The sequence below is a fragment of the Acomys russatus genome, chromosome 8 (assembly GCF_903995435.1).
Source record: "Acomys russatus chromosome 8, mAcoRus1.1, whole genome shotgun sequence".
Lineage (NCBI taxonomy): Eukaryota > Metazoa > Chordata > Mammalia > Rodentia > Muridae > Acomys > Acomys russatus.
Window position 1 is genome coordinate 39,628,148 of NC_067144.1, and position 13,814 is coordinate 39,641,961.

The 13,814-nt window shown below is 39.8% G+C and overlaps 1 non-coding gene across 1 annotated transcript; it reads right to left on the reverse strand.

The window, feature by feature from the left end:
• Positions 1 to 11,947: 11,947 nt before the first annotated feature.
• On the reverse strand, positions 11,948 to 12,054 carry LOC127193513 (U6 spliceosomal RNA). Its single transcript, XR_007831154.1, has one exon. It is a non-coding gene; the product is annotated as a U6 spliceosomal RNA (small nuclear RNA).
• Between the last annotated feature and the right edge of the window lie 1,760 nt (positions 12,055 to 13,814).

Sequence of the window (13,814 nt, forward strand, 5' to 3'; positions counted from 1 at the left end):
AATTTGCATTACTCATAATCCAACCGAAAAAAAGAAAACTATCTAAGAGATTTAAAATAGTGGGGACTTCATAAAGGAATTTCATTATACATGTGATGAAAGTCTCGAGAAGCCAATTTATGTACTAGCAATGAAGGAAGCCATAGCAAAAGAGACAAAAGGGCACATTTTTGTGGGATTCCTAAATAGAGCTAGCTTTTCTTGTTTCAGAACTCTAGATAAGCAGAGTTAGGAGTAGCCAGGCTTTTCAGTGACCTTGCAAGTTACCACTCATTAGCTAATGTCATAAACTTACTGGGAACTTGGAGAAAATAGTTTACAAGGGCGAGAACCTCTGACTCGGGTCATAGAACAAAACAGGGGTCAGGAGTAAGACGGGACGAATTCTGTCCTTTAGCCCTCTGGGCAGTATGATAGAAGAAAATTCTCTCTCTCTCTCTTTCTCTCTCTCTCTCTCTCTCTCTCTCTCTCTCTCTCTCTCTCTCTCTGTGTGTGTGTGTGTGTGTGTGTCTTTATTAGGAGGGTGCAAGGTGCACGAAACAGAAAAATTCCTTACTTTTCTTCCAGAAGAACTGGAGTTTATGCTGGCTTGATACTCAACATTCAGACCAAGGGATCATATTCAGTGTGAATTCATTTCACAGACTTTAATAAACATTAGGCCCTGCCATAATTCAGATGGAGTTATCTCAGACTGTACTCCAGATGAACAGTGGCAGATGGATTTTTATTCTACAATGTTCCAGATAACTGAATTAAGAGATGCTTCACCTTTAAACTGAACCGCTAGTACTCAGTTTTGTATTTTAGTAATTATGGAAGAATTAGTCTCAGAAAAAGCAAGCATATTTAATTTAATTTATTTGTGATGCTGTCACAGGGAAGATAGATAAACTTGTCCACACAAAATACAAGTTGCCTTAAAGGTGTAATGTGAAATCAACTATTAATGAGTTGGAAAATGTTTAATTATTTTTTTTTTCATTTGTACGTCTCTTACTTTCTGTTTTCATCCAAGAGAGACAGTACTGAAATGTCATTAAAAAAAATGTTGATTTTGCAGTATTTCTCTGCCCTTGAGAACAGGAAATACCTAAAATTCTGTGAGTAGGATGGCTCTTATGAAAGTTCTCATGTAATTTTTGTAACAAAGTGGATTAAATATGTTTGGGTGAGGATTCCTCGCTGGCGAGTTTGTCACTCTGAAGCCTCAGACTCAATGACATGTCCTCGAAATGTTCCTCCATATCTTAGACCGTCACTTTTGAGACCAAGTGATGAGAGTAATCGAGTCTGTGCTGCCTTTGGATTGCGGGCTCCTTGTGGATGTGAAATAGATTAAATAGAGGACACTCGAGAAGGAAGGAATTCCAACAATAATATCAGTTGTTGTAACAAAAAGGCCAAGCGAGTTACTTCCCCACAGCATTAAAGTGGTAGTCACATTTTCTTCTCTTTTGAAGGAGAGACACTGGGCTGGTAGAAATGACAGTGAGCTTTCTGATGACCTCTCAGGTGACCTAAGCAGAATTTTGGCTTAAGTGGAGACCCCTGGCCACTGGAATCATGCATCAAATTGGTTTGGCAATATTTCACTGAATACTGTTGGATAGAGACCCAAAGCAAAATCTACTGTCCTTTATACAGTTAGAATGAATCACTAACTTGTTGGTGTTTAGCCACTGGACATTCACACTTGATGTTCATACTCATCCTCTCTAGCTACCGATAACTAACTGGTTGTACTTTAGTCACTGTGTGAAGGAGGAAGAACATTTATTATCCAGCGAACAAATGGATAGCTGTCTCTGCTGCAGTTACAGGCAATTGTGAGTGATGCACACACGAAGCATCATGGAGCAGAGAAATCAGTGTGGGCATGTGAGGCAGGGAAGTCATTGCCTGCTTCGGTCCCTCTCCTCTCTGGGATGTACATAAGCTATTCCAGATCCATTCTTATGCTTCCTTAAGATTATGAGATTGTTCTTGGGCTAAAGGCAGTGCTGGGACAGAGAGAAAGAAGCACGACTCAGGGTTTGTATCTCTGCTGTGGGGGCATCTAGTGACTGTTTCTAGCTCCTCCAGACACTTTGTTCTTGCATAGTCCCAACTCCCACTGTCTGAGACTGAAAAACTGAGTGTCAGTTTTTTTGTTTTTTTTTTTTGTTTTTTTTTTTTTTTACCTTTTTTTTTTCTAGTGACAACTCCTCCCTTTTTCTATCCAGCTCTGGGAATCATAGAAGTCTCTTCCAGATGGATCCCACAGTTGGCTGCTTCCCCTCTGATGACTGCTTTTTGAGTTCTCATAACACACGTGTGAGTAATAGACCGCTGTAAACTTACTCTGTGCAGTTACTAGGTACAGCCACTGTATTCTTTTCTGCACCGTTTAAGGACACGGAGTCTGATGGGTGTGAGTTAATGTCTGTGTTTGACTTGATGGGCAAGGCATTTGTGCAGGCTGCTCAGGCTGTCCAAGGATATTTCCTCACCCATATAGCAGGGTAGATCCTGACCTCCAACACTTGTAATGGAGATTAAACAATATTCCTATCATGGTAGCTGGCACATTACAAGCACGCAATAAATCTTAGCTCTTAAGTTTATGAGTAAAAGGAAAACAAAACAAAACAAAACTGGGCACAACTCTCTAAACTTTCTAATACAGAGACTCCTAAGGAAACAAGAAAAGCACCATGATTATATGAGTAAAACATCCATTTAAGAGGGTGTGTGGGTTGTTGGAAAGGTCACAGAATACAAATTGGAGTTGTTTGGACATACTGTCTAGGGAGAAGAGCAGATTGTCTGGGACAAAAAGATGAGACAAGGGATTCCAGGGAAAGGGTCAAATGAGAGACACAAGTAAGTGTTGGCTGAGGGGCCTTAGGGCGTGCCTGTGGAACAAGCAGAGTAGGCAGCAAGTAGTTACAAAGGCTGAGGGCACAGGAGGATAGGTTCTGGCTGTGGGAACTGTCAGCAGATTAATGCAAACCCAGGAAACTCCCTTGTGGAAAAGAAAGCAGTATTGTTTTGCTGTTTGCCATCCAGTTACGCTAACACACTTCCAACATGCTACCAGAACTCTTCTATGACGAAAAGATGACAACTGAGTCCACAGCAGAAGCATGTAAGCTTACCCCTGTCTGTAGGACCACATCCAAGGGCAATATTTCGTTGTTGCCCAAATTTTAATTAATTTAAATATATTTTACCTATATTTATCTATTAAGACTATGATACAGGGAAATACTTCTATTGGTGCTATAGAATTTGTATGATATGATGGGTCCATTTGTATAAGATCCTGATGGAAAAAAACAGTTTTGTAAAGTATGGTTATAATGTGACATCAACTTGAAAGGTATTAGGTTTGCAGTTACTGCTTGTTAAATTAAATGTCTAGTAAATCAAAACATTGGCAATAAGAAATGATACATTTTTCAAAAATTTAACAAGACAACTACACAGAAACAACATGATGTGTTATGAAATAATGACTTTGAAACTGTAAAACGTAAGATACAAATGTAAGATAATATTTTTATTTTAACAGTACCTTAAGTACCATATCAAGTGCTGGCACTAAGTCATGAATCATAAATTTAATTTTATAAAGAAGGGAGTGTCAGGTATTTGTTTCTTTGATTTCTATCTCAGTAAATTATGGTGTACTCAGTGGGACTGGAGGATAAAAATCCAAAGCAGACTTCAGCCTGTCTTTGATGCTGCTGCTCTTGGTTGGAATGTAAACATCCAAGTTTAAAGGTCTTAGTGAATACATCATTCTCGGTACAATAACAGACACAGGTTTCCAGAGGTTTGCCCTTTTTCTGGCCACAGAGAAAAGAGAACCATGTTGTTTCAGTTTGTCTTCATCTGTACACTTATATGGTAGAAAGGGAACTACACATGCAGTTACTCAGGGGTAAAAGTAAACAGAGGACACCCCACATTTTGTATGTAGAGAGAGTACTTTTGTCAGCTTCTGTGAGTAGCTCCTGCCACCTCAGCTTTGAGGGACGACTAGATAAAACCTCTGTCTTATAATTAGTACATTCTTCAAAAATATTGGGTATATAGACTGAATGTGTGGACACACACTTCCAGTCAGAAGGAAAATACCAGTGAGTCAGTCTTAATGATACAAATGTTAAAGTCATATTTGGTTTACCACTATCTCATGAACTCTCCCTTTAAAAGAACTTAATGTTATTTTTTAGAACCCTTGTGCTAATTTTCTCCACCTTTCTGTTTTCAATATTCAAGTAGAAGTTCCCTACGAAAATGGAAAGTTAAACATGTGCCTAGACAAGGCTGCAGCTTTATATGGGATAAAACAAGGGAGACGGCCATAAGTGAAAACAGAACAGAGCTTCTCCTGAATATGCCAATGCGCTGGCGTTCAGATTCTCAGTGATTACCCCTGGAAAGTAAATTCAATTTCTAACAGCCTCCCTGAGTACCCTAAAAGGCTGAAATACATTCTGGCACCACTGATACAAAGATTAATTTGTGGTTTATTCAAATTACTGTACACGAGGAGAAAATACTTCAGTAAATGAGTGTAAACCAATTTTCTAATGTTTCTCATTTGCCTAATTGCTTTCCCAAGGAATAAATGTAAACAAACATAAAGTTCAGGAAAGATGCAACACATGCCTGTGACTATAGCTTTTCCTCCAAGGCTTTCATAGGGTGGTTGTTTCTTTGTTGAATCCTCTATGGATAAAGTTGCATCATCTCTAAGAGTACAGCACAACAGCCTCCCATTCCCAGATTTCTCTTTCCTCTGCTCTCTTTCTTCAAATCCCACTTTGCTCCCTTCTTCTTCATTTTCTCCCGCCCTTCTTTGACTTCCACCTTCCGTCTTTCCTATCTAAAGAAAACAACCTTTATTTTCTCTGCACAGGATATTGTGGCTGTAAAACAGCACATTGGGGGAATAAAATGGCTTTTTGACATTAGAGTTCACGACCAGGAAGATGGAGAATGTTGAAGAAACAGTCAATCATCAGTCTGGCTGAGTGGAAATAAAGAGAGAAAGGTATCAGTCAGATTGTGAAAGCTCATGAGTTCCGGGCTGGCCTTTCCTTTTGGTTGCAGTGGAGAACCATCAGTGATCTCTAAGTCAGAACACATGTTTCAGGATAATTTGGAAACATAAACATGAATTAAATTATAGGGTTATCTGGGCTAACAGACACCAACAATAAAAGTAACTTAAATATGATTCAAGTTTATTTCTCAGTTCTCAAGCTTATTTCTCAAGCAGCACAGACTAGGGAATTGGCCCTCACAGTGTCTGGGCTCCACACACTTTAGTCTGTTGCTTTTTCATCCTTAGGCAATTGTGCTTTTCCACACAGCCCACAATGGCTTGCCTCCATTTCCACACATTGGCTGCAGGGTTGGGGTAGGCTAGAAAGGACAAGATCTCAGTTGAAATATAGAATTCTACTAGGATAATATGGAATATTAGGCATCAAGTGCCAAATATAATGGGCTGGAAAGTAGCCTGTGTTGATGTGCATTAGACTAGGGCATCTGGCTTCCTTGCTTTAAATTCCCTAACTGGCTTAGCACTGGCCCACACCTGCAGCTCTCTGGGCTGCATGCTCTCCAGCCCCAAGGGACAAAAACAGATTATTTAATGCAGAGATTCTGTTACAAAAAGATGCGTGATGATGGAGAAGTAGCATACATGGTGTCAAGGGAACTGGGTTTCTCTTGCTCAGCTTGCACATCACAGTATTACGAAGTGGTTTGCATATGAAATGTGACCACTCCCTAAAAATGTAAGGCTTAGCACTGAAAGCTTGGCTTTCAGCTGACAGAGCTATGTTGGGAAGTTCTGTAAACTGTAGGAAGTTATGACTTGGCAGGAGGAAGTAGGTGGCTAGGGCTAGGTCCTTAAGAATACCTGTTCCTCTTCCTTCCCCCTTTCTTCCCCCCCTTCTCTTTTCCCTTCCCTTCTTTTCCATGCTCTCTGCCCACCCCCTTCCTCCTCTCCTCTGCTCCTTTCTGCTTTCCTCTCCACTCCCCTGCTCTCCTGTATTCCCCTCTCCTCTCCTCTGCTGTCCTCTTGTCCCCTTTCTCTTTCTCTCTTTCTCCTTCATGAAATGAAGACGCTATGGTGCACCTGCTACCAGTTAAGTACCTGGGGCTTAGCAACCTCAGAGTGAGTCCCCTGAAACCAGGACTCTACACAAACCCTTCCTCTTTTGTGCCACTTATGTGAGGCTTTGTTTATTGTTCATGCTGAAAAATGAACTAATATGCACAGGTCACCTAAGCCTTCTGAGCCTTGTCTGTATCACTACTGATGACATTAAGCATAGCATTCAATGCCCCATCACGGTGTTAATAATAAGAATTCAAAAAGAGAAAGGTGCTTTCTTCTTCTTGCCGCTAGTATACCCTATAGGTATCATCTGTGCAACAGTGCCATTTTATGTTCTGTAAATACCTTGACATATTGGTAAAATAATAGAACAGTGTAACTAGGGAATAAGTGTGAAAGGACAGACTTTTGACCTTGGTTACATCTTTCTGCTTAGTGCCAGGACTATGGTAAGCCCAACACACCTTGGTTTGGTTTACATTTTATCTAATAAGTCTTGCCTTCAACACTACGTTCAAATGTTTGGAGGGAAATTATTTTTGTTAGTTGGAGTTTTTCGAAGACTTTCTTATTTCTCTTAACTCCCTGTAAGCTGCACAGTAGAGGATGAAAACATGGCTTTAAATAAAACTGGTGTTTCTCCCTTTGTCAAGAAGAAATCTGGAAATGCAGCTGTTTAAATGTGTAACTCTTGTGGATTTCACTCTCTAAATCATTGTCATACAGACTATCCAGCAATAGGCCTTGCCAAGAGGATGAGTCTCAAAGATGACTAGAATAGGATGACGGCCTTGAAATTGAATTTTCTTGAAAAGGAAGGGAATTACATCCCACTCTGTGTATCAGAACACAAGCTGGGCAGACTTCCTTCGGAGTGCTTTATTCAAAGTCCTCAGACAGCAAGCTGGAGTCAGCTTTAAGGATGCTTCTCACCAGTGGCCTTTAGAGCTCTGCTTTGTTTGTTTCCTTAGCCCTCAGGAAGATGACAAAGGTAGGATCCTGGAAACAAGCTGCCCCTCACCCTGCTGGTATTCATCTCTAGATCGAAAGACCCCAAAGTGGGAGTAGGAAGTAGAAATACCTGACTGCCTTGGGGAAGCTCTTGGGGGTGGGCAGCAGTAGACTTGCTCTTTTCACTTCTCAGATGGGGGCACTGCTGCCGTCACCTTCTCACAGAGTTGGGATTTGTTCCTGTGCTACAGGGGTCAACTGGGTGAGCTGTTGCAATGGCTTCATGTCAAGACCTGAGGTGGAGATCTGTGCTGCTAGGTGGAACGTAGCCTTCAGAAATCACAGTGTGCCTATATATTTCAAGAAGGATGCAGCCAAGCACTAAATCTGGACAAGGAAGTAGCAGAAGTTGTGAAGCTGCTTGGTGCCAGGGACCAGTTCCTTCTCAGAAGATAGTGAGGACAGATTCCTAAGGGAGAGTTGAGATAATGGTTTGAGGGCTCTAGAGAGAACAAAAGATCAACAAAGGAAGGAGATAAGTCCTTACAACAACTAGCTGGCCTCTTTGGAAAGGAGAATATGAAGGAGAAACATTGAAAGAAGTGAGAAATGTTGACCCAAAGGAAATGGTTTCTATATGGATTGGAGGATTTATTCCTCTGCCCTATAGAAAGACCACATGGCAACTCACTTAGAGCAAATACTGGTGTTTGTTGGTGCTTAAACTATATGCTATTTTGGTCAGAGGATTAATAACCTATTTTGCAAAAAAAATGAGTTTATTACTCTAGAACTTCTATAATTTATGAATTTTTTCCATGAGTATCTGTTTTTTTTTTTTTCTACCAAATGAAGGGTAGAAAACACAACTTCATGAACACTTGTCAAAGAAGTTGGAAGCTCTTGAAGAGGTCAGTGAACATCCTGTGCAAGGAACAGAAAATGCCTACTGCCAACAGAAGGTAGAGCCTCGGGGCAGAGCCAGGCCGCTGGCTCCATCTGCTTTGTGCCCGCTGTTTAGCTTGGCAAAGGCTGCCTCCTTTGCAGGAGGGAAATGGTTTCTACATTGGTCTGCAGACTAAGAGGATGTGGACTCAGAAGGAGAGCTGAGTTGTTCTGGGTAAATACATTTGCTTCACTTCCCTGGGACCTCCCCAAACACATTGATGTTTTTGTAAGAATGAAATAAAGGCAGCAGTGACAAAAACGACATTACATCCACTGCCCGAGTTGGCCTGTTGTACAGTATTTATTTGTTAAGGCTTCTGAGATGGTTCTGTGAATAAGAAAAGTTCCAAGTAAGTAATTTAACAAATCTTCCTGGTGGTACGGGACCACTACTTTCTATTTATTAGTAGAATACACAATGTACTTTACATCTTCTATGCTATTAGGAAAGAATAATTCCATGTGGCCCAGAGGAGCTGATTTAGAGAAGTAGCCTTGTCCTGTAATTAGATGTATATTTAAATGACTCACAACATAAGGAATATGTGTTTATAACATACCCCCAAGCATTTAATCATTCATGTAGTAATGGTTTTGTTAAATATCACCATTGGGCCTAGAACTGAGAGTGATTTGGCCTTTTAATAGATGATTGTATTACGAATGTGATAAAGTTGAACAATGGATTGCATTGAGGGAAATGCCAGAATAACAGCTAACTGAACCTTGAAGTGGACTAGGGAGTAATGATTAGAAATCTACTTTGGTGACTGAGAGGAGGGAAGTGATGTTTGTAAGACTGTTTTATGAAAAACTTCATCTCAATTGTGTAGCTGGTACTTTGATAAAGAGATAGTTTTGGAGTTATTTACATTTTTATTTAGGTTTAATGTTTACAACTTTAAATTATTAAAGCAACCCTCTATACTCCATTAGCCCTCCCTTCAATTCCATGTTTATCCTCCCCACCACTACTCCCTCTCACCTTTGCTTGACTTTTTAAAATATATTTTATTAATTTATTCATGTTATATCTCAATTGTTATCTCATCCCTTCTATCCTCCCATTCCTCTCTCCCTCCCATTTCCCCCTTTTGCTTGACTTTTAAAAGCACATCGAGTCAACTTAATGCTGCTAGTATGTGCATAGGTATAGGACCATTCACCTGAATATGGGTAGCCTATAAGGGGATGCATCCATGAAGAAAACTGAATCTCCTTCTAGCATCCACTAATAGCTCAGCACAATGTGTGTGGGGTGGTGGTAGCTGTGACTCCCTCTCCCATCCATGCATGGTTTTAGTTGGCTTGATCTTATAAAGATCTAATGTATGTCAAAACTGCTATGAGTTGATTGTGTAAATAGCCCTCTCATACAGAAAACACTGTTTCTCTGTGTTCCTCTTCTGGCTCTTACAGCTTTCTACCCGCTCTTCTGTGATAATCCCTAAGTCTTGGGAGGAAGGGGTATAATGCAAATGTCCCATTTAAGGCTGAGCACTCTTCAGTCTCTTCGTTTCTGCACGTTGACAGGTTGTAGGTCTTTGTGTTAATAGCTCCTTTCTGCAATAAACTTTTATGAAGAGGGCTGAGAGCTGCACTAACCTATGGATATAAATAAAGCTATGTTCATAATAATAGTAACTTCTCCCTTATGGCCTGTCATCTCCCCAGCCATCAGTCCTTGGTCTAGTTAATGGTATTACCCATGAATTTTGCATTGTGGAATTGGTCTTAAATTTGATTAGAAAATGGTTGATTACTGCTACAGCATTCATGCCACTATTGCAGCCAGTCATTTTTATAGTTTGTAGGGTTCCAAAGTGGGCAAGAGTATTAAATACTTTTCTTTTTAAAAACAACTTAATTTATTCATATTACATCTAAATTGTTAGCTCATCCCTTGTATCCTCACATTCATCCCTCCCTCCCACTTTCCCCCTACTCCCCTTTCCTATGTCTGTGACTGAGAGAGACCTCCTCCCCTTGTATATGCTCATAGGGTATCAAGTCTTGGTAGCCTGCTATCCTTCCTCTGAGTGCCACCAGGCCTCCTCATCCAGGGGACATGGTCAAATATGGGGCACTAGAGTTCATGTGAAAGTCATTCCCCACTCTCCACTCAACTGTGGAGAACATCCTGTCCATTGGCTAGATCTGGGTAGGGGTTTGACGTTTACTTCCCATATTGTTCTTGGCTGGTCCCATAGTTTGCAAAGGACCCCTGGGCCCAGATCTACCTGTCATAATGTTCTTCTTGTAGGTTTCTTAGGACCCTCTGGATCCTTCTATTTCTCCATTCTCCCATGCGTCTCTCACCTAGAGTCCCAATAGAATGTCCTACCCTCTGTCTCACTTTCCTGGTAAGTGAAGACATTCATGGGACATGCTCCTTGGGCTAGTGTCCAGATATAAGTGAGTATATAGCATTTGACTCTCTCTGTGTCTCAGATAACTCACTCATTATGATCATTTCTAGTTCAATACATTTGTCCACAAATTTCGGGAATTCCTTGTTTTTAATAGCTGAGTAGTATTCCATAGTGTAAATGTACCACAGTTTGTTTAGCCATTCTTTGACTGAGGGACACTTAGGCTGTTTCCATGTTCTGGCTATTATGAATAAGGCTGCTATGAACACGGTTGAGCATATGTCCCTGTTGTGTGGTGGAGCATTTTCTGGGTATATTCCAAGGAGTGGAATAGCTGAGTCTTGAGGAAGCCTTATTCCCAGTTTTCTGAGAAAGCTCCAGATAGATTTCCAAAGTGGTTGTACTAGCTTGCATTCCTACCAGCAATGAAGGAGTGTTCCTGTTTCTCCACATCTTATCCAGCATGTGGTGTCACTTGAATTTTTTATCTTAGCCAATCTGATGGGTGTAAGATGGAATCTCAGAGTTGTTTTGATTTGCATTTCCCTGATGACTAAGGAGGTTGAGCATTTCTTTAAGTGTTTCTCAACCATTTGATATTCCTCTGTTGAGAATTCTCTGTTTAGTTCTGAGCCCCATGTCTCAATTGGGTTATTTGTTTTGGTGGTGTTTAATTTCTTGAGTTCTTTATATATTTTGGATATTAGACCTTTGCCAGATGTAGGGTTGGTGAAGATCTTTTCCCAGTCTGTAGGCTGTTGCTTTATTCTGTTTACGGTGTCTCCTGCTTTACAGAAGCTTCTCAGTCTCATGAGGTCCCATTTGTTAACTGTTGACCTAAAGGTCTGGGCTGTTGGTGTTCTGTTCAGGAAGTTGTTCCTGTGCCAATGTGTTCCAGGCTGTTCCCCACTTTTTCCTCTAACTGATTTAATGTCTCTGGTTTTATGTTGAGGTCTTTAATCCACTTGGACTTGAGTTTTGTGCATGGTGACAAATATGGGTTAATTGCATTTTTCTACATGTAGACATCCAGTTAGACCAGCACCATTTGTTGAAGATGCTATCATTTTTCCATTGAATAGATTTGGCTTCTTTGCCAAGAATCAAGTGACCAAATGTGTGTGGATTCATCTCTGGGTCTTCAATTCTATTCCATTGATCAACCAGTCTATTGCTGTGCCAGTACCATGCTGTTTTAATTATAGTTGCTCTATAGTACAGCATGAGATCAGGTATGGAGAGTCCTCTAGAGGATCTTTTATTGTATAGGATTGTATAGGATTGTTTTTGCTATTCTGGGCTTTTTGTTTCTCCATATGAAGTTGAGAATTGACCTTTCAATGTCTTCAAAGTATTTTTTAGGTAGTTTGATAGGGATTGCATTGAATCTGTAAATTTCTTTTGGTAAGATGGCCATTTTTACTATGTTAATTCTCCTGATCCACGAACAAGGGAGATCCCTCCATCTTCTGATGTCATCTTCAATCTCTGTCTTCAGAGATTTAAAGTTTTTTTTCAAACACGTCCTTCATTTGCTTGCTTAGAATTACTCAAAAACATGGAATGATTTGCGAATTTGCATGTCATCCTTGCACAGGGGCCATGCTAATCTTCTCTGTATCCTTCCAATTTTAGTATATGTGCTGATGAAGTGAGCACTTAAATACTATTCTATTCTGGTAGCACACAAAGCACTTTCCAGCACCATGAAGGCTATCAAGTAGGGAGAAAGTTTCTATTTTGCTACCAGATTGATTTCTTGGAGTTGTTCTTTAAAAATATGTACATGGATAAAGTGTGTATATGCACACATGAATGCATATATTTGTGTTATGTCAGCTAACATACTGTGTTAAATTATGTTGATTGTGTATCCAAGAGTCATGAAGAAAGTCTGAAAACTGTTAATTCAATTTATGCTTTCTTTTTCTTTCTTTCTTTTTTCTTCTCCTCCTCCTCCTCCTCCTTCTCCTCCTCCTCCTCCTCCTCCTCCTCCTCCTCCTCCTCCTCCTCCTCCTCCTCTTCTTCTTCTTCTTCTTCTTCTTCTTCTTCTTCTTCTTCTTCTTCTTCTTCTTCTTCTTCTTCTTCTTCTTCTTCTTCTCTGGTACTATCATTTTCTACCCTCAGAGAACATGAACTTTTCAGCTTCCTAATTTTTATTTTACTTTATAAGCAATGAGGCTCTGTGATCCCAGAGAAGACTGATATTAGAATGATTTCTAATACAAGAAGAACCCAGTGCTAACACATGCAACTACTATTGTCGAGGTTCTGATGTTTTTTTCAGTTTTCTACCATTTAGTTCCATGCATCTCCTTGTTTATTAGCTTTAACATTATGAATTTGCCTTTTCAGTCTGGCACCTTGTCTTATTTACTCTTATAATAATATGATTGTGGTCCATTTTAACTCTGTGTGATCCTGAAATTTTTCCCACACTGATTGTAATTGAGCAAAGCTATATGGTATTCCCTCATTCCTTTTCACAATTTCTTTTATTTTATTTCACACAGTTTCATTAAACTTCTAGATAGATCCTTCAGTGACTCAGAGTAAATTCTTGCTTTAAATTTAGCATTGTATTTCTTGCTCTCATTTCAAATGCTTATGATTTCCTATGAATGTCAAGTGGACCAAACAATGCAAAAATTTTAATATTTCTCCAACTCATAAAATTATAAAATCTAATTTTCAGTTAGACACAAAATTCAAAAACAACTCAAACTATCAAAGTGCAACTTGGGAATATTTCCAGATTGATTCCAAATCCTCTTTTGTAGCTATGGGTCTCATTTCCCTTCACATATTTGTTAATTTTGCTCTTCCTCCTCCCGACCTACAGAAAAGTGAGAGCTCAAATGAGCTCATATGACCATGGACCCTACCACTCATCGGGTTGGACCCGACTGCCTGCTTTTTTTCTTCCTCTACTCATTGCACCTTAACATTTCCTTTATGAATATGTTCTCGAAGACGTGACTTCTTTTTCCTGAACTCCTTCTAAGGGAGGAGGATTACTGCATTTGTTACTTTTTTCACTCCTAAAATAAAATACCTAATGAAAGCAACTTAAGTGAATCAGGCATTATTGTGGATCACAGTTTGAGTGTGCAGTCCATTATGGTCAGGTTATAATGGCAACAGTGGCCTGAAGTAGCAGTTCAGATTACCAGATGATTGTAAATATGATCAAATTGCCAATCAAAATGAATCATCACAGTTTTTAACTTCCAAATAACATATTTCATACTGTAATAAATGTGTTAGATTTTGTGATCCTTCCAGTTACTTCCTTTTCTTGTTATTCATTCTGCAGTTATCTTGGGGCTATCACTCCTTGGAAGTTACCTGGAACAGGTCTGGCTCCAGTTTTTTTTTGTGTTACTGTGATAAAACATCCTGACAAAGGCAACACAGTG